Genomic DNA, 25,831 nt, shown 5'->3' with positions numbered 1-25,831 from the left:
TACATCAACAGTAACCCTAAGACTATGAGTTGGCTATTTTGATCATCTTTTTGTCTCCAAGAAACATAACAGAAGAATAAAGAAATATTACCTAATTTAGGAAGCAATATTGAGCAGTTCACCAGTTCTATGATATTAATAGGAAATTATTATAATAATAATGTTTGCACATTTTAATAAAAGAGATCACAAGGCTTTTTAAAAAGCATTTTGAAATTTTTGGTTTGTTATCTACTCTTTGAGAAATTCATACAATCATACAAGGTGACTTGACCATCTCTCCTTCATTCCCTCACTCCACTTCTCCCAGAGCCCTCCCTATGTAATCCTCCCAGGTTCATATTCTCTTCTTTCCCTTGCTTCCCTGTAAGGATTGAGTACCCTTATGCCAGTGTGTGCATGGGTGTAGGGGCATCTATTGGACAACAATACCTAGGAGATGCCACATCCCTGAAAAATACTGACTGGCCTTCCCTAGATGCTTATCAACTGCTATTGGCTCTCAACTAGGGCTAGGACCTTGTGAGTCACTCTAATGGATGGATGTAGATAGCAGCTAAGAATGGATTTCACTATCAATTCCTCACTTGTAAACTTGTCAACAATCAAAGCATAGAACTCCCAGTCTAAAGGCACCTGATGTAGGGGAAAATGAACCACAGCAGAGGGAATAAGAAGGAGTGAGACCATCTCCAGAGATAGGAGGTACTTAAACGAATACAAAATACATTTTAAATTGATTTGTCATTTAAAAAAAAGACAAAGGAATTTTATATAATATGTGAAAGCAAAACAATTTTATTTGGGGTTGGACTTGTGGAAAGGGGTCAAAAATACAGTCTTTGGCTATTTTTTCCTGTTTGTTTTATCCTATTTTTTTGTTGCCTATTTGTTTTCTAATGTGAGAAAAAGAATAAATGTGGATTTAGGAAGCTCTGGGAAAGAGGGGAAGGAAATACAATGACCAGAATGCATCATCTGAAAAAAATCTATTTTCAATCAAAATTAAAATTATTTTCTAAAAAGTTAAAGTTAGGATTTTAGAAAGAGATTGAACAGGAGTCTCTAAAGCAGGCCCTATTACATCAGTCTCACTGGGTCCCTGGGTGGGCGACAAAATATGAATTCAGTCATGAGGCATTGAGAGGCCCATAAACAACAGTGTGACGGTGCTACATGGTTGCATATCAAACAACAGGTAAAGTCTCTCTTCTCGTCCCTCTACAATGCATTACCTGCACAAACTCAAACAAAGTCTTTAGAATAAGACCTTTATCTTCCTCGGGATGTGGAAAATAACAGAGAACAGAAACAAGTTATACACTAACTACATATGATCTTACTATTTACATAGTCCTTCTCCATGACAGTGAAGAGTGAAGGAAGGCAGAGGGGGACAGGCAAAGAAGACAGATGTGCTATGTATTAGCATTGCTACTTTGTGTGCATTAAAATCTAGCTTCACTGCAAAACAGTCCTGAAAGTTGGAAAGTTGGAGAAATAACTCTCACTATAGAGTTGTTTGTGTGGTGTGTGTGTGTGTGTGTGTGTGTGTGTGTGTGTGAGAGAGAGAGAGAGAGAGAGAGAGAGAGAGAGTGTGTGTGTGTGAACCAAGTCACCAAGCAGCAAATATAACATTGAAATGGGAAACTGGAATTTGAACCCACATCTGACTAACTCCACAGGCACGTATGTCAGATAGTATAGTTTTACAAATGCTTTTTTAAATCATACACTATGGCTAATAATACTGAAAATAATGTATTTTACTAACATCACTTTGTAATAATTTAAAATTCTAAAAGGCAATTATATATAGAATAGTTGAAAAAGGAAGAGATTCGATGTAAAAGGAAGGTGTCCAAAAAGATTCTCCAAATGCTCACAGGTAAGTAGGTAGCCAGTGGTTGGTCTGCCTTAAGCCCCTGCCACTCTTAACACTGCAGCCATGCACATTGTTTTATAGGGTTTCTGGTACCTTTGCTTAGCTAGCAAGGACAAGCAATGCAGATGAGTTCTGGAGTTTAAATGAAGAAGTCTGCCTCCAAAACCTACGTAATGTAATACAAAAGAAGGTTAGTGAGACAGAAAAATGTCAAAAAGTATAATGGCAAGGCCATTTTTAATCAAACCCTAATTTACACATTTTGTAGCTCTTTTGTTCCAAACACAGTGTGAGGGGCTTTTGTCATAAAAATGCTTAGGTGAGTTCTAATCAGAAGCATGTAAAAATATCCACATTATAATACAAACACATCAAGCTTCTATTATGTAGTTTTCTGTTTGGTTTGAAATTGAATCCTTGATAATGATACAAAAAAAAAGCCCCATACAATTAAATTTTGTATTTGACATTGAAAAAAATAGAATAGCTGGTTTTTACATGCATATACCAGTCAGTAGCGAAGTCAAGAGTAACTTTTAGCATTCAAGAGAAGAATTGATAATGATGAGTTACTTGAATCTCAACAATGTCATTATCTGTAATTTGCAATAGATGGGAATTATCACAGAGATCTAAAGTGGGTAATATGCAGAGTGAGATGTGCTGGAGCACTCTGTCTAAAATGGGGGCACCCTGTCTAAAATGGGGGGCACTCTGTCTAAAATGGGAGCAAGCATTCTGTCTGAAATGGGATTCCTTCATTGAGCCTCTCCCCTCAAAGTCAGGGATCAATCTCTGCGGAAAAGGGGCAGAAAGACTGTAAGAGCCAGAGGTGATGGGTGACTCCAAGGGACCAGGCACTTCCAGAGACAACAGGACATACCTATAGAACTCACCGAGACTGTGCGAGCATTCACAGGGCCTGCATAAGTTCAAGCCAGACAGGATCTCAGCACTGAGAGGGAAGGGGTGGACATGGAGTCCCACCCTTAAAAATATGGAATTTTGCTGTCTATTTTCAAAAGATTTACAGCATCTCTATGATTTTTTTCAGGATAAAAATCTAAAATGTAAAACATCTATATTGTTATCAAATCATACCTTGTAGTTAAAACTGAGAAAAATAATCACATTCTGAGTAAAATCGAACTTTATAAAAGTGGTACATCATTTGTAAGTCAGTTGCTAAGGAGAAATGATGCTGAGCTGAAAATAGGCGATTTCTACACAAGATGAATCACCTTTTGTATCTGCACTGTTCAGATCAAAATGTCAGAACAATTAAATCACAATTTTGTCTGACATCAGTAGCCCGTGCCACAGTGGGAAAGAGATACACTGATTTCAGGTATACTGTTTGCTTTACACTCGCACACAAGTTGAGCAATGAAACAAATTTTGATAAAGTAAACCGGAGACAAGCTGCCAGATCACAGAGGTCAAGGAATTCATCAAGATACTGCCGATACAAACTCAGAGAAGAACAATTATCTATTCCTCATACAAAGACAAAAAAAAATCATAGCAGGTATTTAATTAACTACAATTAAATATAAGTAATGTCTAATAAATCACATATAAAAAGAAAGTCATCACAATGATGCCATAGGAAGAGCCAGTGAATATTTGTGTGTATTCTTATATGTGTTTATGTGCACAACAGGGAAGCGGCTCTTCAACCTCTACCTTAACAAACTCAATTCTCCCATATAGTCCATATAGTTCTTTCATCTATTTCCTTGAATACATGGTATAAAAAATACACAATTGTACATTTTTGCTCTGTGTGAAGTTCTAAATATTAACTTTAGTTATCTCCTTGCCTTTCAGAAGACAAAAAAAAATTCAAATATCTAAATATCAAAGAACTTGGATAAAGTGCTCATTGTGTTCAGAACTGAGACTGTCCTCGGGCTGTGGAGTCCTAGCTCCTATTCTTTTGCATTAGTCGTACCATATACTCAGTAGACAGACTCCTGGGAACTGACCAACATTTTCAGTAGAAACAAGGCCCTTTGCAGTCTCATTTCTTATTTAATTACTTTATGTAGATACTGCTTTCAGAACATCTAGAGCTGTATGAAAAATGGAAACTCTAGCGGTTTCAAGGCATATTTGGATTTCACTGACGATTCAACTATAATGTTCATTCAGAGTTAATCAGTATCTTCAATCATGATATACAACTTTATTTGAACACAAACCTGTGTGAATTATAGTTCTTTCTGATTAGCTAAAGTTCTCTTCATGATATATATTTTTCTAAGTTCTCAATGATATTAAGGCATTAAAAATGAGGATACAGACATTCAAAAAGACTACCTGATTCCATTACTTTCTTTAAAATTTTCAGGAAGTTCTTTTCTTTTTTAAAATTAAAACATAATATAATTACATCTTTTTCCACCTTGCCTTGCCTCCCTCCAACCCTTCCCAAACATATCTCTTTATCTCTCTCTTTCTCTCTCAAATTAATAGTCCCTAATTTCTTTGTTGTTAAATACATATATATCATATGCATGTATATCATATCATACATGTGTAATTTATACATGTGATATGTGCAATTTATGTATAACCCAGCTCAACCTATCTGTTGCTTCTATGTGTATGACATTAGGACTGAGCACTCGGACTGTCCCGGAAAGCCCATTACCACACTCTCAGCACTCCTTAGACGATAACTATAATAACTACAGACGTCTAAGTACAGTCAGCCAGCATACTCACATTGGCGCTATCTGAATAACATGAAAGCACAGAAAAAGAAATGAATATGGTTGGGTCCTGATAAAGGTTCATTTAAAGAAACAAGTGAAGGCTAGATTTGGTCTAGGAGACACAGTTGCAGCCCCTTGATATAGAATGCTCAATTAAGGTTGATAGAAGAGCAATCTTCTAGCTTGCCACAGCCAGGAACAGAAGCAGCTCAAACTTCTACCGACATCTCTACAGGAGAGAAGGTCTACAATACACTACCACACTGGTCCAAGAGCAAATTAAATCTCTTCCCGACCCTCCCTACAGCACACAACGGATTCTGAAGGCTGAGGAGTACTCTGCGGTTCCTGACACAAACTGATAATTACCAGGATAATTGTAAAAACCTCCGAACTACTCAGTGCTTGTCCTCAGGCATTTTTAATTACACTGGCAAGTTTGCATATGCCTTTCTTTTTCTACTAGGAAGAGTAATATGAAGGCAGAGAAAATGTCATTTACATAGTGGCCATTACATCCTCTGGCTAAGACTTTATACCACACCCTGTTTAATCTTGAGAATTCAATGAATAGTCCATATAAATACAGGATAACAATCTTAAACTGGTAGTTTTCCAACTGCAGCCACTCTCTCAATCTTGATACCCTATCCAAGAGGAAAGTCCTCAATATTCCAGCTGTACAGCCTATTCATGACATGCAGTCAATTTTTGTTACGTTTAAAACCAAATTTGAAGCTAGCGCACGCCTTTAATCCCAGCTCTCCGAAGGCAGAGGTAGGCAGTTCTCTGTGAGTTTGAGGTCAATCTGGTCTACAAGAGCTAGTTCCAGGACAGGTTCCAAAGCTACAGAGATATCCTGTCTTGAAAAACAAAAACAAACAACAACAACAACAAAAATCAATTTGAAACTTATCTCTGCTAACATATTTCTCTGAATTGAATGCCACCTCTGTAGTAATATGGGCGGCGGGCCTGCTTTTCGTCCCCAGCACCCCAGCTGCCCGCACGGCTAGCTTTACATGAAATAACAACACACAAACTGTATTCATTTAAACACTGCTTGGCCCTTTAGCTCTAGCCCTTACAGGCTAATTCTCACATCCCGATTAACCCATCTCTAATAATCTGTGAGCACCGGTCTTACCGGGAAAGGTTCAGCATGTCTAACCTGGCGGCTTGCTTCATCGCGTGCATCTGCCCGGGAGAGCGGAGCATGGCATCTCTCTGAGGCATCTGCTCCGGAGAGGAGAGCTGTGGAGTCTGAGCTCACTTCCTCTTCCTCCCAGCGTTCTGTTCTGTTTACTCCTCCCACCTATCTTCTAACCAATGAGAGCCAAGCAGTTTCTTTTTATTTAACCAATGACCTTCCTCCATCACACCTCTTCATAATTAAATATACTACAAGATTCAAGGATTCTCTTCATTTCATCCAACTTAATGCACAGAAAGCCAAGGGGATCAGAGTTGGGGGTGTACTTAAGCAATAGAGTGCAGACCTGGCATGGACCTATTTCTGATAACTCAATAAAAAGAGCAGTGGGAACTATGAAACTAATCAGAATTTTCACAGGAAGAAATATAACAATCAATAAACACTTTTAAAGTTGTCATTAGCTATTAGAGAACCACAAAACTACTTTCCATCTCACTCACCAGCAAAGCGACTATGATGGGGGGGGGTGAAAAAAATGCTAGCGAGGCTGTGGGGAAAGGGGAATCCTTACACAATGCAAACTACCAGAGCACTATGTGCATCAGTCTACAGGTTTCTCAACAAACACAATATAAAACTACCACATGGCCCAGCTATACAGTTCCTGGCCCATATGCCAGGACTCTATGTCCTCTTATAGATTAATATTCATGTGACATATGGATCTATTCCCAGTAGCTAGGGAATGAAATCAACCTAGATGTCCATTAAGTAATAAATATTGAAAACGTGCTACGTATAGAAAACATAACTCTATTCATCAATAAAGGGGAAAATAGATGGAACGGAAAAAAATATATTGAACGAGCAACCTAGCTCAGAAAGACAGACGTTTTAGTTTCTCTCATATATCTATCCTAGTTCTGAATTGTTTATTCCAATGCTTGACTAGAATATTGGCACAGGTCAGCAAGCAAGAAAGAAGTCATGAGACTGCTGAGATCTTCAGGGGAGGGAGAAGAGCACATGTGATATGGACATCTGGGTAGGAAGGAAACACTAGAGCTAAAAAGGTTTAAGCAGAGATGATGGAGGTCATGGGGGAAGCTGGCAGTGAAGGAAAAATTAACAAAAACCAAGGCTGCATGATTGGTTTTAACAGGAATACCCTGAATGGTGGATAATACTCTGCCCAGAAATCATAGGATTTTAAACAAATATAATTCTCTATGAGTTGTTTGCCAAGCTGCTCCCCTGGAGCCCCCCAGTGAATGCAATCGCCACTGTTCCTGCTGCCTGTCAGAACAACAGATATGAGGCTGTAGCTGAAGACACCGCAGACTTTGGATGGGGGACACAGGGAAATCATCGTCCAACTGAGCTTGAAGCTTCCTTCAAACTAACTGAAGCTCATAGGGAATGTTACAAGACAACAAATCGTTTTCTGATTGGAGTCCCACTCCATGGAAAAACAATGCATGCCTAGGAAACTCTAATTCGGAGGACACTAAACCCAAAGAGGTAATCTACTACAGTCATTTTGGAACTAGAGTGGGAAGAAACTGCCTTCTAATATTTATGTTCTTAGCCTCAGAAAAAAGCTTTCCCCAAATTAGGCAGCGTCTTTGGGGGTAGTAAATTTTTCGTGTGTTTTGTTTTCTGGGGTAGTAGTTAATGCAGAGACTCCTAATGGATTAAAATCCTGAGAATTAGTGACAAAAATATCTGTGTTGTAATCTGCTGGCATGGCCTCTCACCTGAGTACTCTGTCCCTTTATGAGAAAAGTGCTGCCTACTCCCTTCCGGCCTGCACCAGGCAATCGCATCTCCCAGCTCCTCTCCAGCCCACTCTCTCTCTCTCTCCCCATCTGTCTCTCTTCTGAAGAACTACTGGCTCTCTTCCTCTTCCCCTCCCCCCTTCTTTCTTCTCTCTCCCCTCTTGGTTTCCTTTCTCTGTGCCCCCATTCATTCTCTCCCCTTCTCCCCCCTTTCATAGCCCCTTACCCTTAGGCCCTTATTCCCAAGCAATCTCTGCGTGGCCCTTTTGTCTCCTACCCACCAAGTGACCTGCGTGGCCCCTCCCGGGACCGGCCTCCGATCACCAGCATTATAAATGATAACAGATTGTGTCACACACAGCAAGGCTATAGAACACAAAGTAAGAGGGCACAAAAACCTTGTGAAAGCTGGAGGAGAGGAAAGAGTGTCATGAAATGTTGACTTCCCGATAGGACATGGCTGCTGCAGTCAAGCAGTGTAAGGCATGCAATGACTGGCACTTTGACACTCCATCACGTGCTCCTACTCCCTCATAAGGAGCTACTGGCACTACTGGCTGCTATAGCAAGGAGGTGCAGGTGCTATAGGAAGGTGGTCATTTCACTTTCTTCAATGGTGTAGCTGTTGCTAAGTTGTCCAAGCTCCAGGAAATAACTTCCTACCCATGTCTTATTAGGGAGCCTGTACCTCTTGGTGGGTTCAAAACAAAAGGAAAGGAATGGAAAGGAGGGGAGGGGAGGGAAGGGGAGGGGAAAGGAGGGGATGGGAGGGGAGGGGAAAAGAGGAGAGGAGAGGAGAGGAGAGGAGAGGAAAGGAAAGGAAAGGAAATGAAAGGAAAGGGAAAAAAAGATGATGGCAATAGGACTGAATAGAGGAACATAATCCTAATATGTCATACGTGTGATGAAATCATCAAAACTAACTGAAAAGGTATAAAAAAAAAACATGAAAGACATTAGAATCTGTCCTTTTCTTGCCACAGTAAAATGTGAAGTTCTGTCCTTCCAGTAATTCTCAGAATCTGAAAATATTCTTTCAACAAATATTCTGCTGAATGGGGAGGGGTTACAAATTTCTCATGAACTATAACCGTCCTGCACAGTCATCAAGAGAAGCAATTTAGAGTCCATCAGCTTGCCCACCTACATCTATGGCCACACTTTTAATACTATAGATACCCATTCCATGACCCCAGCAAAAGATAACTCCCCGGAATTCATAACGTACACATTTTCTCTCCTTTCCTTGAAAGCACTGTACTGCACTGTAGAATCAATGTCTCAGTGGTACTTGATCTTTCCTACTAGCTTAACAATGTAGCAGTGTTTCATCCACCTTTGAAATTCTGTATCTTAGGAATCCCAACTAGCTGCTCCCAGGACAGAATGTAGACATGCAAAATACATTAATGTCCAAATCCAGATTCTTAATCCACTAGGCATACACACCTCTTGCAGTCTGCCCAGCTCAGTGGAAGCTGTTTCTAGAGCTAATCAGTGTCCCTGCTTTAAATCTCCACTTTCCTTCAGTCTGCCCCCACACAGTAACCACAGGGATGCCTTAGACACGTGTATTGGACCTCCAGTTCATTTATTTTGTCAAATTTTCCACAAAAGTCTTCCATATTACTTTAAGAAATATTAGGATAGTTCAGTATACAACACACTAAGCTGTCCCTATGAAAACGGCTGAAACCATACACATGACTTCCTCCCTAATGCCACTACACAAACTTCTTTCCTTCTCCTTGAGCATAACAAGAAACAAACTTCTGTGGACTTGCTATTCTGTGCCTAGGAAGCTCTGGACCCAGACAGCCTACGGCTTGCTCCCTCAGCTGTTGAAATACATTGCTTTCTCGTGAAGACTTCTTGTATAAGACAATTTTAAGTTGCTAAACACACAAATCTTATTCTATTCTTCATAGTGTGTACAATGGTACAACCTTATATTTTTCTTATTGTAAATGTATACCACCACAAAGTGTAACCAAGAAACCACGGTTTCTGCTTTATTCTAAAGCCAAGGACAGTATTTGGCAGGTAGTAGGCAATGGCTATGTGTTAAGTACGTGTATAAGCAAGAATCAAGCCCTCCATGTGACCTAGCAATGCTTTATGTAACTGATGTAACTGATAAATTATATAACTCACTCTTACTGGAATTCTAATAAAAAAAAATCTGGAATACTCTTTATTGTAATGTACCAGAATGCATTGGGTCATCCCTATCACGAAGCAATTGTATTTCGGAGAAATTCTGAGATCAGAGAGATAACTGCTGATTGTAAAAGAGAAAAATCCCTTAGAAATCCTGTTTTCATGAAGAATTTCTGGGGCCAAAAATAGGTGAAGAAACCCTTTCTTAACTACTAGCTTAAAATCCAACCTTTCCTGTAATCTCCCATCCCCCACTACCATAGCACCCTGATCTGGGATCCTGGACCAAGAGCACCTGGAGGGCAGGGACTGACTTTTGCATCTTTTGTGGCCGGCCACAGGTTAGCTCAGAATGTCGCCGGTGATTGACCGAATGGAGAAAACACTGCGAGTGCCTGGCTCCAGGAGAAGCAATGTTTCCTAAGTTTCGTCCCAGTTTGCGGGACTCAAGTCTACCCAGTAACTTAGTTGAGGGCTGAGTGCTCCTGGAGTGAACCCAAGTGTTGGGGATGCTTGAGACCCGACCGCCACTCAGTGAAGTGGAGCAAGCGACCGCGGGGAGCACGGGGGCGGGCGGGGACGGGGCTCCTGCCGAGGCGACCGCTGCCGGCGTCCCCGCGCGAGGGCGTCGTGGGTCGTCTCCCCCGCGGGGCGCCCGAGGCGGCGGCCCGGCCCCGCACGCGACTCCCGGGTCTCGGGACCGCGGAGGCCGGCGGCGAGCGGCGCGCACCCGGCCTCTCCACGCAGCCCCGCGGGCTCCCGCGGAACGAGGACGGGGACTCGCATTACCTGAGCGGCGCCGCGGCTCCGCGGGGCCACGGCCGGCGGGACCGGTTTCCGGCAGCCGGAAAGCGAGGGCTCGAGGGAGGGCGAGCGGGCGGCGACCCCCGCCCTGGCCGGCGTCTCGGGCCAAGCGGCGCCTCCCTTCGGCGCGGCAGGGAGCGGGGGCCAGCGCTGGGCCGGCGGCTGAGTCACGGGAGCCGCGCTGCCAAGGCGGACCGAGGCCCACGGGAGGGTGGACGGCGAGCGGCCCCCACGCGGGAGGAGGGCTTTCAGGGACGCCGCGGAACTGGACACTTGGCCCCGTGGCCACCGCCCCCCCCCCCCCCCCCCCCAGCCCAGAGATAGGCGCTTTCCTGATTTCATCCTCTGATTATTGTTTAGGGCCCAGGAAACCTTCTAATAGTTAAAAGGAGCATGGTTTTCTGGACCAGATATGAGGGTTCAAATCTGTGCCTCGGTTTCTCAACTATTGCTGTGTTCTTTAAGTAGAGAAAGCGGGGTTGGACCGTGTGAGGATGGCCTAGACGAGGAGCGTGGGTTCAAGACTGGCATGGCTGAAGCCGAGATGCCCCTCTCTCTCTCACACACACACAGCCGGCATGAACTGGAGGGGAGGTAGAGGCAGAAAGGATCTGAAGTTCGAGGTCATCCACTGGTCACTTAAGAAACTGATTTAAATTAGGGAGGGAGGGAAGAACTGAATGAGGAAAGGAAGGACTACAAGAAGCCTGTGAGAAACACAGGAGGGAGGGTGCACACAGCCAAGCGATGTCTTTGCTTGCTATTTAGAAATTCATGACTAGCTTCGTCCTCTGAGGGAGGTTATTTAAATATGTAAACAGATAAACAACTGCCTGTAAATGAGCCCCATGTGAAGACTCTTTGCTCTAGTGAATGAGATCTGGCAATTCTGCAAAATGAGGCTATCCTTCCTTGTGCTGCATCTTGAGGGGTTGAGTCATGAACCACAGCAAAATTAGTGGGCTGGATTCCTGAAAGGCACGGCAGATGGAGCCTTCTGGTAGGTTTTAATAGCCCTCTGATGTTCCTCTCTGTGCTTCTGTCAATTTTGGAAGAAAGGACTCTGCATACAAATTTACGAAGTGAATGTGGAAATTAAAGCTAAGCTAGTTTACTTAGTAGTAGATTGTCCGCCCACCGTGCGGAACAGTGGGGACTCCCAAACAAACCAGCTCCAGCTTTCTTCCTCACTGCATTTGGTTTTATCTACTTTCTTTCCTTCTTTTCTTTCTTTCTTTTTTCCTTTCTTTTTTGCAGTGGAAGCACTTAGAGGAAAGGTGGTTTTAATTAATATGAAGGAATGGAAGGAATTTTAACTGGGTCTCTCTAAGCAGGGTGGAACTTCCCGAACGATAGGATTTTTTCTGAAGTTTTAATGAGAGTGAGAGTCACTCGCCAAATGCAAAATCAGAAAAGGCTTTGTTTTCAAACAAAGAACGATAAGGCCGGGTGGCTGAACGAAATCGGACAGAGTGGAAATCAACCTAATTACTTGAAGAAGCAAGCACTAGAAGTGTTCTCTATGAGAAGGAAACAGCCCTTCATCATGAAAGAAGTGTAAGGAAGGACAAAGACCTTTTATCTAAAATGATTCTCTCTCATGGTCTCCTGCAGGGCAAAGCCACAGAGGCAATTTCTGTTTAAAGAGCCCCACGCTTTTTCCTTTTTCGCTTTTTCCTTTTTTTTTTTTCAAATCCTTCAAACTTATTAAACTTTTATTCCTGTGAACCGAGGAGATAAAATGTTAAGAGTAGGAACCTCTTCACACTTCCAGATGGAGGAGATCTCTGAAGGAACCTGGGAAATCTGACTGGATACTGAGTATCTGTGTTTACTTTCAGCACAGAAGCAAGACAAAGTACAGCTAAGGAGAAAAAATTTTATCAGAAAATTTGCCTGGCCTGAAAAACCTTGGTCAGAGAAGAAATTCCCACTCTTATTAAGCAAAGAAAAATTCACCATCTCATTTTGTATACTCATTAAACGCCTGAATTCCTGAGGCACTTTCTGGTTAGACACCAGAGTCTGTGTACTGAAACTTGATTCACAGGGATGAGAGCATATTATAAGCTTACTGTAAAAAGAATTATGGCTGATAGTTGCTTGTTTGTTTTATAGCTCTGAGACCAACTTTTAAATCAGTATTAAAGATGTAAAGTTTCAGGTTTCAATGGGCAAAGTGGGGACCGCAGAAGTGAGAGGACTGGAGTTTGGATGCCCAGATTCACATCAAATTGGACATTGTAGCATGCAACAGCTATCCCATTCTGATTTAAGAGAGATCAGAGGAAACTTCGCTGGAGACAGGAACCCCTGTCTCAAACATTATGGAAGACAAGGACCATCACCTAGGGTTTCCTCTGGCATCATCTCATGTTGTCTCAAAAGAGAATCCACGCTTAAACACATGGCCTCTCTCCACACACACAAAGTTAAAACAAGAAAAATGAAGTGATCAACTTTGATAGAGATAGAGGGTCTCTATCATACTACAGTTAATGCGATTCTGAAGTTTATTATATACCTGAATTTAACCTTGTGATGCAGATGAGAGCTTCGTTTCATCACATCCTAGATTACACTAGAAAAAGTTCTTTCAACTTCAAAGGTCTTAATTTTCTCTCTAAATAGAAAGTTCTGTGAAGATTCCTTTCGTAGGTGAAACATTTTGTTACAAAGTTCCCATTTGCTTAATCACTGCAGTAGTAACAGCTAAACAGTGCAGCAGGCTCAGCAAATGCAAGGCTTTGGAAAGTAATTTCAGGAAAGACAGTCCTGCATGGGCATTCAAATGTGGTTGTCAACCCAAATGTTGACCTAAATGGAAATGTGGTCCAAAATACTTGGTGTGGCATGGGACAGCAGTCATTTTTCTTGTTTACATATAGGTGTTGTCCCTGTGTGTAACTCTATGTACTGTGTGTGTGTATGGTGCCTGAGGGGATCAAAAGACAGCATCAGATCCCCTAGAGTTGGTATTAACAAATGACTGCCCTGTGAGCTCTGAGAATTGAACTTGGATCCTCTGGAATCAGAGCTAGAGCTCTTAACTAACTCTCTCTCCAGCCCCAAGACTTCTCTATCTCCACGACTTCATACATCAAATAATTCTGAAAGCTGACACCTCCTAAACTATTCTCTTTCCTTTCCCCAGACCCAGGAATAATCAACATTCTATCTTCTGTTTCTACAAAATTTATGCTTTTTCACTGATTAGTTATTTTTGCTAACTATTTTGTCATAGTTAGTATAATGGGCTCAGAGTTTTTCTGTGTTATAACCATGCCAGAATTCCCTTCATTTCAACGCAGAATAACTTCCTATTGGAGGCGCATCATCACATTTTGCTGACCTATTTGTCCTTTGATGGTCATTAGTGCGTTTAAGCTTTTGTGCACGATGCTCTTATGAATATCAGTGTATACATATCTCATGAAGAGCCTTAAGCCATGCATTCTTCAAACTGAACTGCACTAATGAAAGAAGGTATGGTGAGATTCCTTGGTCCATACTCGAGTGGTAAAGGTCCTCGCGGCCTTAGAAACCAGAGGAAATCACACAGGCTTGAGCACCAAACTCATGCCACCTGACAGTTCTGTAAAGAGCTACAGAAATAAGTTAACTTCTGGGACAGCCTACTGGTCCTGCAAACTTAGTTGTTTGAAATTGTGAAATCCATGAGTGTGTAGCTGCACCATACAGAAGGTCTATTTTTAGATATTTTAAGAACAGCTTTGCTGACTTCCACCGTGGTAGACCAGTGACTTTCCCATCAATAGTGAACAAGATTTCCTCTTTCCCTACATGTTCACTGTTGTTTACTGTTTGTTGGCCTCTTTGTGATAGCAAACTGATTGTGGATGTGGAATCACAAAACAATTTTCCTAGTGGCTAAAGATAGTGATAATTTCAGATCAGGTATCCTAATGTCTCCATTCTGTATTTCTTACTTAAAATGGATTTGATTAATCAGGAGCCTAGTGCTTCCACGCAGATTTATGATTGTTTGGTTTCACTCTGTGCACACCTCCCAACAATAAAGTCATTTTCACAATATTAACTCTGCATGTCCAAGCTCATTTTCTTGTGTCTTGTTTTTTTTTTCTTTTTTTATTTTTATTTATTTATTTATTTATTAAAGATTTCTGTCTCTTCCCCGCCACGGCCTCCCATTTCCCTTTTCCTCCCCCAATCAAGTCCCCCTCCCTCGTCAGCCCAAAGAGCAATCAGGGTTCCCTGTCCTGTGGGAAGTCCAAGGACCACCCACTTCCATCCAGGTCTAGTAAGGTGAGCATCCAAACTGCCTAGGCTCCCCCAAAGCCAATACGTGCAGTAGGATCAAAAACCCAGTGCCATTGTTCTTGAGTTCTCAGTAGTTCTCACTGCCCACTATGTACAGCAAGCCCGGTTTTATCCCAGGCTTTTTCAGACCCAGGCCCGCTGGCCTTGGTGAGTTCCAGATAGAACATCCCCATTGTCTCAATGTGTGGGTGCACCCCTCGCGGTCCTGAGTTCCTTGCTCGTGCTCTCTCTCCTTCTGCTCCTGATTTGGACTTTAAGATTTCTGTCCAGTGCTCCAATGTGGGTCTCTGTCTCTGTCTCCTTTCATCGCCTGATGAAGGTTAATATTCAGGAGGATGCCCAAGAGATGCCCTATCATACAACAAAAGTATATGCTCAACAATGTTCATAGCAGCAATGTTTGCAATAGCCAGAACCTGGAAACAACCTAGATGCCCTTCAATGGAAGAATGGATGAAGAAAGTATGGAATATATACATATTAGAGTACTACTCAGCAGTAAAAAACAAGGACTTCTTGAATTTTGCATGCAAATGGATGGAAATAGAAAACACTGTCCTGAGTGAGGTAAGCCAGACCCAAAAAGAGGAACATGGGATATACTCACTCATATTTGGTTTCTAGCCATAAATAAAGGACATTGAGCCTATAATTAGTGATCCTAGAGAAGCTAAATAAGAAGGAGAACCCAAAGAAAAACATATAGGCATCCTCTTGTGTCTTATTTTAATTTTTTTTTAATTTTCTTCATCCCCTTTCCCCTTAGCTTTCTTTCTTAGGTTTATTCCTACTTTTTTTTCTTTTCTTTTTCTTTTTTTCATTTTTTTTGAAAATGGTAACTTTTATTTTCTAATTTTGTTGTTAGTTGTTCACTATTGGTATATAAAGATGTTGCTTATTTTTACATGTAGATTTTGTGTCCTGTTACAGTGCTATGTTTATGAGTGTTTTCTGGTGGTATTAGTGTGATTTAGTGTAGAATCACAAGTGCATTCACTATCATTTTTTCTTTCCTATTTATATCCCTTTTGTCTTTCACTGGCCATATTACTCTAGTTTAAACTTTTAGGATTACATTGAATAAGACCAAATATTGGGAGTGATTTGTCAGTTACTGATATTTGAGGAAATGTTTTTATTTTTTCCTCATTTAACAATAATGTCGTGGTGGCTTGAGTTTTGCTTTCTAGGCCCACATTACACTGAGGTAAATTGATTTAATTCTTAGTTTCTTTGAAACTTTCATTTCAAAGGGATGTTTAGCTTTATGAAAAGCATCTTCTACATCTATCAGGAGTATTTTTGTCTTAAGCTTATTGATGAACTATATAACAGTTATTTGTTCGTACATTATGAATCATCTTTATATCTTTGGAATAAAAACAATTTTTTTCATGGTGTTTTATCTTGAAAACAGAGTATTTATCCTTGAATTCAGTTTGTAGAAAATTTATTGAGAGTTTTCGTGTTGGTATTCATTAAATAATTCACTGTGTACTTTTATGTTGTGTTCTTATCTGATGTGATTTGGGTGATGGTGACTTTGTAGAATTATTTGTTGTTTCCCTTCAATTTTACAAAAGTCTTTGATCAGTACTGGGTTGGCAAATTTTAAAGGTCTAGTAGAGACCAGCAAGTCTGTTCCGAGCTTGTGTCTGTCAGGAGCTCTTTATCTGTGCTTCCATCTCTTTGCTGTTATGGACCTGCTTGTATTTTTCCGCCCTCTTAAATGTTGGTAGACAGTGTTTGCCCAGAAATTTGCCCAACTAGATTTTCCAGATTTTAAAGTACAGATTTTCAAAGTATCCCTAATGATCCACTGGTTTTAATAAGAATCTGCAATTATGTTCATTTTTACCTTAATATTTTTAGAATTTAAGTATTCCCATTTAGTTGGATTGTCTATGGGTTTCTCTATGTCATGTTTTTCAAAGGATCAATTCTTTATTTGGATATTTAGTGGTATTTTAGTCTCCATTTATTTTTAGCATCTATATTATTTTTCATTATCTACTGTTTTGTGTTTGGCTTATTATTTTTGGTTGTTGCTCCAAACTTGAGTTTTAACATTATCTTGTTTATCTATTATATATTTTATGTATGAATAATGAACCAAATATTATTCATAATTTCTGGTAAGTTGTTGTATTTATTTTTCTTCTGCTATGATAAACTACCCTGAACAATTGCAGCTGATAGATTGAAGAGATTATTTAGCCTTATAGTTCCAAACAGAGGGTTCATAATGGAAGGAGAGGAATAGCTGCAGGTGGCCATCAAAAAAAGCTCACTGATCAGGCTCTCATCCAGACACAGGAGGCAGAGACAGTGAGATGGACATGGGAAGGGCCTCTAGACCCTCAAAGCCATCCCTGAGTGACCCACTTCCTGCCTCAAACTCCACCTCCATAAGCAACCTCAAAGAGTGCCACGAGCTGCAGACCAAGGGTTCAATTATGGTGCTACAGGAGAATTTATAATTTAGACTACCACACTTGTAGTTTTATGTTTATCTGGCTTCTGCAATTTTTAAATTTCCTATCTGAATCACTCATTGATTTATGGGTCATTCAAGAATTTTTAAAAATTATTTCTAAAACTTCTGTGGTTTCTCTTTGTATTGATTTCTAGTATTAATCCATGATGTTCTGATGAGATACAAGCAATTATTTTCATTATCTTGTGTTTGTTAATATTTGTGTTGTAACATGGAATATGATCTCTTTTAGAGAAGGTCCCATAGGCTGCCAAGAATAATAGATTCTCTGTCATTGGAGAAAAGATTCAGTGACTAAGAGCATTAGCTGTTCTTCCATAGGTCCTGGGTTCAATTTCCAGCACCCATATGGCAGTTCTGTAAATCCAGTTTTGGAGGACCTGGTGCCTTCTTCTGACTTCCAAGGGCATCAGGTACACACATGGTACAGAAACTTGCATACAACACTCATACTAATAAAATGACTTTAATATGTATTTTTTCATTCTTAGATGCATATTCTGTCACTATCTGCTGAGTTTTGTTACGGATTTTAGTTTGGATGACCTATCTAAAACTGAGAGTGGAGGTTAAAGTCATCGACTTTCATTGTCTGAGACTTTTGTCACCCTCTATGCTCACTCGTGTTTATCAAATTGTGAGGTCCAGATTTTGGTGCAAATATACTTAGCATTGTTAATTCTTGATGAATTTTTCTCTTTATCAGTATATACTTGTCTTTTTCATGCTTCTTACTGTTTTAAATCCACTTCATCAAACATGAAAGCAATGTATCATTGTTTGGGCTTTCTATTTACTTGATAAGCTAATTTTCATTCTTTTAAATTTCAATCTGTGGGACTTTGCTAGAGAGATATGTTTCTAGGACATAACAGACAATTGAATCTTTTCTTACCTAGCTTTCTAGTCTGCAGCTTTTTATTGATGAGTTAAGAACAATGACACTTCATTACTGAGAGAGGTTATTATTGAGAAAAGTTTGCTAATTCCAGTTATTTGTGGTTTTTCTAAGTGGTTGAATATTATGGTTAGTTGTATGTAGGGGATAACTGATATACTGTGCTAGACTTGATGGATTCATTCTAAATTTCTTTTGTTAATCTATTGCTCTCAAGAAATTTACTTCATACTATGATCTTCATACTGAGACTTCTGGTTTTTAGTTCTGTCTTCTTATCCCATTGACTTTGTCATTGTTTTTTCTCTACGTGTTTCTTGTTGTACTTAGGTATGGAAGTGATTGTAATTGTTCTATCTTGTATTTTTAATATTAGATGCTAATATGTACTGCAATTTTTATTTCAATGTATTTTATCTAAAGTCTGTTTGCATGGCATTATAATCACCCATCCTTTCTTTCAGTTTTTATAGACTATTTTTCTAACCTTTCATCTTCAATAAGCAAAGATTCACAGAATGGTAGAAATACATTTTGAAAAATGTGTGGTTTCATGATTTTATGTAAATATTTATTTTATAGAAACATTACAGTTTCTATAAAGGGTAAATATCAATGGTTGATTTGTATAAACAGAAATTGGCTAGGACATCATTTGGTGATGTAAACCTAGGAGAATACTATTTTGGTTTCCATCACCCAGCACTGGACCTGACACTTCTGGGTTCCAGGGCCAGAGCCACACAAGTGCCAACAAGCATGTAGGCAAATTACGTGGCCACCTAGGGTCCTCAAGCCCCACATGACCTCCACACAGCATGATCATGCCACCTACAGATGACACCGCTATGTAAGACCCTGTGCACATGTGCGAGGCAGCCTTTAAAAGCCAAGCTCTCTCCCTGCACCAACTTCCTCAGGCCTGTGCACGTGCCTTTCTCTTAATAAACTCTTAATGTGGGTTTCGTTATCTGTTTCATGATCTGTTTTCACTCACGCCCAGTAATTTCAAGCACTGTTGTACATGATATAGGTAATTTCACAAACTGTCATTACAAATGTATCTTTGGAACTGAAATGGGTATTTAAAGAAAATTTGTGATTTAATTTTAACAGTTCTAATCTATGTCTTTTTAAAACTATTCTACTTATTTTTTTATATTACAGATTAAATATTTTGCCTACCTGTGTGTCTGTACTACTTGCATGGGTTCAGACCTGTGAAACTAGAACAGCTCAGAGCATTGCTTGCTAAGGGGGTAGAGTTTGAATCACAGAACCTAGAGTTGCTAAGCTATCTTTGCAACCGCATCTTGCAAATATATACCTTTGAATATGAAGTTTAACCCATTTGTTATTAATAATAACAAAGACATTTGCTATTTCGTTTATAAATGAGCTACACATTTTTGTTTTGTTTTGTTTTGATTTTCATGTGCTATGATAATTATCTTCTTTTGTGCCTGGCTGGTTGTTTATAGTGAAATAGCTAAATTATTTTCCATTTCCTTTTATGTAGATTTTATAGGTTTTTTTTGTACCTGCAGTAGAAATTATGTTTAACATGCTAAACTTGTAACATTTTTATTCGGGGTGACTTTTGCCATGCAGGTCCGTATGTTTCAGGGTAGGAGCGTGTTAGAAATGTTAGGTAGGAGACCAGAGATAAGAAAGAAATATAGAGACAAAGAATAGTATCAGGAGGACAATTCAATGCCTCCTGCAAACTGAGTTCACCTGTGTTTATTATTCCATACACTTTTATATCCTAATACAGAAGGGGGGAAGAAGGCAAAAGACGTCTTTAACATGATACAAAAGACAACCATAACAGTTACTTGCTCCAATACTTGAAGGCAGTCACTCCCTAAGTCAAACCTCCAATTTCAAAAGAAAGGGCAGAACTATGATTGAATTCTCTGACCTTGGGTCAGGGTGATGGAGATCTACCTCTATGGGCCATCTTAATGTCCAAAACACCAAGTTACCACACCCTATGTCAGGATAGCTTGTTTTGTAGCTAAACCTGTTGTTAACAACTTTGAAAGAGCAAAGATAATCTCAGACTGTCTGACCTTCAGATAAGGTGGAATAGTCTCACAGTTTTGGGTTCCCCTATGGATCCAATGGATAGAATAAACATAGATTAGAATCTCAGTGGTTGCAGAGAATTTGGGGCTTTTGCAGAAAATGTTTTGTGTAAAGAAGTAATTTAGCTAATGCAGTGGTTTCCATGAGGTGCTGAGAACATGTTTTATGACTTGTTGAAAGTAAAACCACATTTTAGAAGTTGTAAGATTTGCTAATGTGTGGGTGTTTTATGTATTCCTCCACCTCCTCTACAGTTTCCTCAGTTCTGCAACTATGTTCTGACTGAGGACATGTGGAAAAATAATTGTAGTCATCTCTTTATTTATAGTTTAATGTTTGGAAAAATCCTGGAAGTAGAATTTAGGTACCATTTCTATCTTTCTTTCTTGATCAAGATGAAAAATTAGATGCTAATTATTATTTATAGGCAGGAATTTGAATATCAGATTGGTGAATATATAGATGTTTATTATATGAAACTGAGGATTATTTTACTAACTTGAAGAAACTTACAACTATCCCCATATCTGGGTATAGAAGAAAGTCTATTAGCCTGCCCCATGACTCCTTGCCTCCTGATATTCACATTCTGTGAAATACTCTCCTGTGGAGTATTGGCTGAACTCAATGACACTTCGAATATATACAACCAGTATGACATATTGAGATGTCAGCTTCAATACTGAGCAGAAAAAAAAAATAATGCCATCTATCTCACAGGCTCTCTTTCATTCTCTTTTGCCTTAATCACTCTGGGAAAGACCAGTTAATGTGTCATAAGTCAGTGTGGTGGAAGGAACATTTCTGTATCTGGGATGAAAGTCTGCTAAGAACCATTAAAAAAGCTTGGAAGCTAACTTCCCCATTCAATCCCTCACAATTCCTGCCAACAGTTTGAATGCACCCTTGGAAACTTTGAGCGAAAAGCACCAGATAGTTGGTGACCACATTTTTGACCATCACAAAATGAAATAATAAATATTATTTTTAATGCTCTGAGTTTTAGGTAATTCATTTTGCAGTATTAATAGCAAATGTACTAGAAAATCTGAAAAGAAGAAGTAGCGGGCTCAAATATAGGAAGCCAAACAATAGCCTTGTGAGACTTCATTAATCAGCTATGTGAGAAAGGGCTTTATGTTATGACTGTCCACTCAAAGACGTGGAATAAACTTCCCCCGAATTATAGGCAGGATGAAGAAACTTATAACCATCCACATACCAGTAGAATTTAAATTAAATACACATTCTATTCACACATGGACTTCCAGACAGAGCAGACATAGGCAGGTTCATCTGACTTTAGGACTTAAATAAGAGTAAGAAGCAGAATTAAAAATACTCCCTTTTAGCTTTGCGCAGTGGCAGTATCATAGCCAATGAGGTTTATCCGAGTCATGATTATTGCTAATTGAAAAATACTTCCTTTTTTGCTGAATGCCTGTTTACAAGATGTGTATTTTCCACTGGTATCCAAGTCAAAGACACATAAGAGCTTTCTTCTTTTTTCTTTCTTTTAAAAAATTCTTTCATACAATATATCCCTATCAAATTTCTCCTCCATCTACTCTCCCAGTACTTTCCTCCCACCTCCCCTACCTTCCCAGATCAACTGTTCCTTCATGTCCCTTCAGAAAAGAGCAGGTTTACCAGAGATATCAAACAAAAATGGTACAACAAGTTATAATAAGATTAGGTTCATACCTCATATCAAGGCTGGGAAATGAAGCCCAGTAGAAGGAAAAGGGTCCCAAGATCAGGCAAAGAGTCAGAGACAACACCACTCTCACTGTTAGGAGTCCACAACCATAACATATGTGCAGACTCTTGCAGGTGACATGGTTCTTGCTTCAGTCTCTCCGATATCCTATGAGACCTGCTTAGCTGACTCTACGGGCTATGTTCTGGATCCCTCTGTCTCCTACAATCCTTCTCCCCCTCTTCCAAGGGGTTCCCTGAGCTACACTTAATTTTTGAATGTTTGGGTGTGTGTCTCTGCATCTGTTCCCATAAGCTGCTGAAGGAAGCCTCTCTGATGACAATTGGGCTAGCCACCAATCTATGAGTATAGCAGAATATCATAAAGAATCACTTTATGTTTTTTTGTTACTGTTGTTGTTTTGTTGTTTGTTTTTCTTTTGTCAATCATGTTTGGTTTTACCCTTCTGTCTCTGGGTTATCGAGACCCCAGTTCTTGGCCATATAGGCAGTGTCAGGCATGGGCTTCCTCTCATGGCATGGGCCTCACATTGGACCAGACATTGGATGGCCAAACCCACAGACTCTTCGCTGTCATTTCTCCAGCAATTTTTTTTTGCAGCCAAGGTAGACATGGGTCAAAGGGTTTTGTAAAATGAAAACCCAAAATAAAAGTCTATTTAACAATTTATAAAGAGGTGCAATGAAAATCAAACTCACAAATATCAAACAAGGCAGATGCTGATACAACTGCTGCTGAATCTTTGCTTTTCCAAGGCTTATCAGGACCAGCCACAAGGCTTGCCTCGGCTCTGACACCCAAGATAGTATTGCAACCTTTCTCCTCCATCTTATCTGGTCATGCCTCCAGAGAACACCACACTAATAGCTCCCAAATGTCATTGGCTAAACTGATCAAGCCCCGACAACAATTTTGTGGCTGGGTTGGTGTTCCAGTCCCATCATTGAAAGACTTGCCTGGTTACAGAAGATGGCTGGTTTAGCCTCTATATCTTCTATTACTCACAGTCCTCCCAAGGGTCACCATGGTAGATTCTAGGGAGTTTCCACTGACATTACCCTCCCAATGTCCCCAATTCCAGTCTCTCCCCAAAGTGTCTCTCTCTACACCTCCCACATCTGATCCCTCCCATTTCCATCCCCATCTACCTTCGGTCTAGTTGCAAAATTGATTCTATTCTCCCTTCCCAGGGAGATTTATGTGTCCCCTTAAAGCCCTCCTTGTTGCTTAGCATCTCTGAGACTGTGGAATTAGAGTGATTGTTCTTTACTCTTATTATTATTATTATTATTATTATTATTATTATTATTATTATTTTGGTTTTTCGAGACAGGGTTTCTCTGTAGCTTTGGTGCCTGTCCTGGAACTAGCTCTTGTAGACCAGGCTGGCCTCGAACTCCCAGAGATCCGCCTGCCTCTGCCTCCCGAGTGCTGGGAATAAAGGCGTGCGCCACCACCGCCCGGCCTGTTCTTTACTCTTAATGTCCACTTATTAGTCAGTACAAACCATGTTTGTCTTTCTGAGTCTGGATTACCTCATTCAGGATGCTTTTTTTTTCTAGTTCTATGAAGAATCAAAGCAGTAGGGGTTATAAGAAATCAAATATCAATAAATGTAGGCAAACTGTCCATCATAGGGTATCTGCATGTAACTCAGGAACTATAAGAAAAGAATGCAGATAGGGACATGGCCTCCTCCTGGGAGGAATTGGCTGCAACTCATACCCCTGAAGGAGCAAACAAGTTAGTTTTGAGAGCTAGGAAATGAAAACCAGTCAATATCTCATCATTGCTATTTAAATCCTGCTGAGAAATTGCAAGAGTCCTTTCTCAGTTCTGCCTTCTAAAGTGATTCTGTTAGCAAGTATTGGAAGGCATCTCCGAAATACACACCTACACTGTAGCTGGATGTCCAACTTGGGACGTTATGCATAACAAAAATTATTTTGGAAAGTTGGATTTGTGTCAGAGTTAATGTCAAATATCAAGCACTTACCTTTGTGATTACAGGATCTGTGCACATTCCTTTTTATGGCTAGGAAATAGAGTGACCATCTCATACTAGTACTTTCTGAAATAGAGATACATTCACACACTCCTCACACAAGCAAAGAAAACATAGGAGCATCAGCGTAACTTGTAATCTGCTGGTTAGGTTCGGTTTCTATTTGCTCAGCTACAGCTGAACTTATCTATGGCAGAATAATGGTGTAAAACCCCCTAGCTGCCATCACCAACCCTTGTTTAAAATAATAGAGCTATAATGTGGAAACCAATGTGTGAAAGGTTTTCTCGATTCATTATTTCTGAAGGTACTCAAATAAAACTATTTACAATGTGTCTCATTATTCATTGATTTTCCTTTGACCTCAGCCAGTGTCACACTTAACCAACTTGGTAGTCTCATACATTTACTCTAGGAAATCAAGGATTCATTCGTTTTGTGCGTGCTATAATTCAGAGACTCCTCTCTGTGCTCACTATGGAGCAGCTTCCTGGTTTCTCCAGGTAGATGGTCAAGATGAATTTCTAATCAAAATATCACTCTTTTCTGTAATAGTTATATAATGAAAAAATGATGACTAGCTCACAATGTCCATAAACCTGTCTTCTAAAGTGATACTGTAGAAAAGATTGGAAGGTATTTCAGAAATACACACCTATACTGTAGTTGGATATCCAACTTGGAATGTTTTGCATAACAAAATTTATTTTGGAAGGTTGGATTTGTGTCAGAGGTAATGGTCAAATATCAAGCACTTACTTTTTTGGTTAAAAAATGTTGGCCTTAGTTGGTACATTCCTTTTAGTTCTTTGGAAATGAGATGACTATAAGTGAAGTCAAAGCTACAACCATGGAAAGCAAGACTTTTAAACAGAAAAGGAACTGCGTTAGTAGAAAGAGACACATTACACATCTACCTCTCGGTTCTCTGAAACATGGGTTCTGGCTCGGAAAGATAAACATTTGCTAATTGCAGAATCCCGCAATCAAAGACACATGGAAAGATGAGTAAACGCCTTTTTCTCACAACAGTTTCCTATGACACAATGCTGAGTGGGACTTCAAATAAAGAGGCCTAGGGCTCTATAAGACCATGGAAGCTGAGCAGAGAAAACACTGTGAGCAAATCTCTGTCTAAAATAAATATGCATTCCTGAAGCCAGGCATCAGCTTCCTGGAAGAAAGGATGGCATCAAGCATCCTCATTTCTCCATAAAGAAATATATGAGGCAAACCTCTGAATATAGAATGACTGGTTTGGCATTCTTGTGAGTGAAACAAATGCTAATTTCTGTAAACTATTGGAATTTTGGGATTTTTTAAGAACTATTTTTAGTAGGAAATTTTGCTTCATCATTAAATTAAAGAATTGTGATGGTCCATGATAGAATTAAGCTTAAAAGTAACTATTATGTGTCTGGAGTCATAGCTCTATTAGCCTGGCATGTATAGTGCCCTATCCTTAACACAAAGTAACTAGGTATAGTGATATACATGTGTTATTCCAATATTACAGGATCAGAAATTCAAGGTCATCTTTGACTTCTTAGCAAGTTCAAAACCATCCTGGGCTTTATGAGACCCTGCTTGGGGGGAAAAGTTGCTATATAAAAATTACCATTCAACATATAATATTATCAAATACATATAAGTCCATACTAGGCCAATTGATTTTTCTGTATATACCCAGAAATGACTTCCTCATATTTGATGTAAAAAAGGCAACTTTAAAATTTTTATTAGTCATACCAGTGATTTTTAAACCTTCAAATATCACAGTTAAATTGCTTTTAATTGGAGAATTATATAAGAAAA

At 39.7% G+C, this 25,831-nt stretch overlaps 1 non-coding gene across 1 annotated transcript; it reads left to right on the top strand.

The window, feature by feature from the left end:
- Window positions 1-21,641: 21,641 nt before the first annotated feature.
- LOC121453073 lies at window positions 21,642-21,787 on the top strand. Its single transcript, XR_005974950.1, has one exon. It is a non-coding gene; the product is annotated as a U4 spliceosomal RNA (small nuclear RNA).
- Window positions 21,788-25,831: the final 4,044 nt, after the last annotated feature.

This window comes from Microtus oregoni, unplaced genomic scaffold (assembly GCF_018167655.1).
Source record: "Microtus oregoni isolate MIOR12 unplaced genomic scaffold, Mior012 000010F_ref0000083, whole genome shotgun sequence".
In the NCBI taxonomy this organism is placed as follows: domain Eukaryota; kingdom Metazoa; phylum Chordata; class Mammalia; order Rodentia; family Cricetidae; genus Microtus; species Microtus oregoni.
Note: the sequence above shows the minus strand (reverse complement) of the source record. Positions and strands in the feature narration are given on the sequence as shown.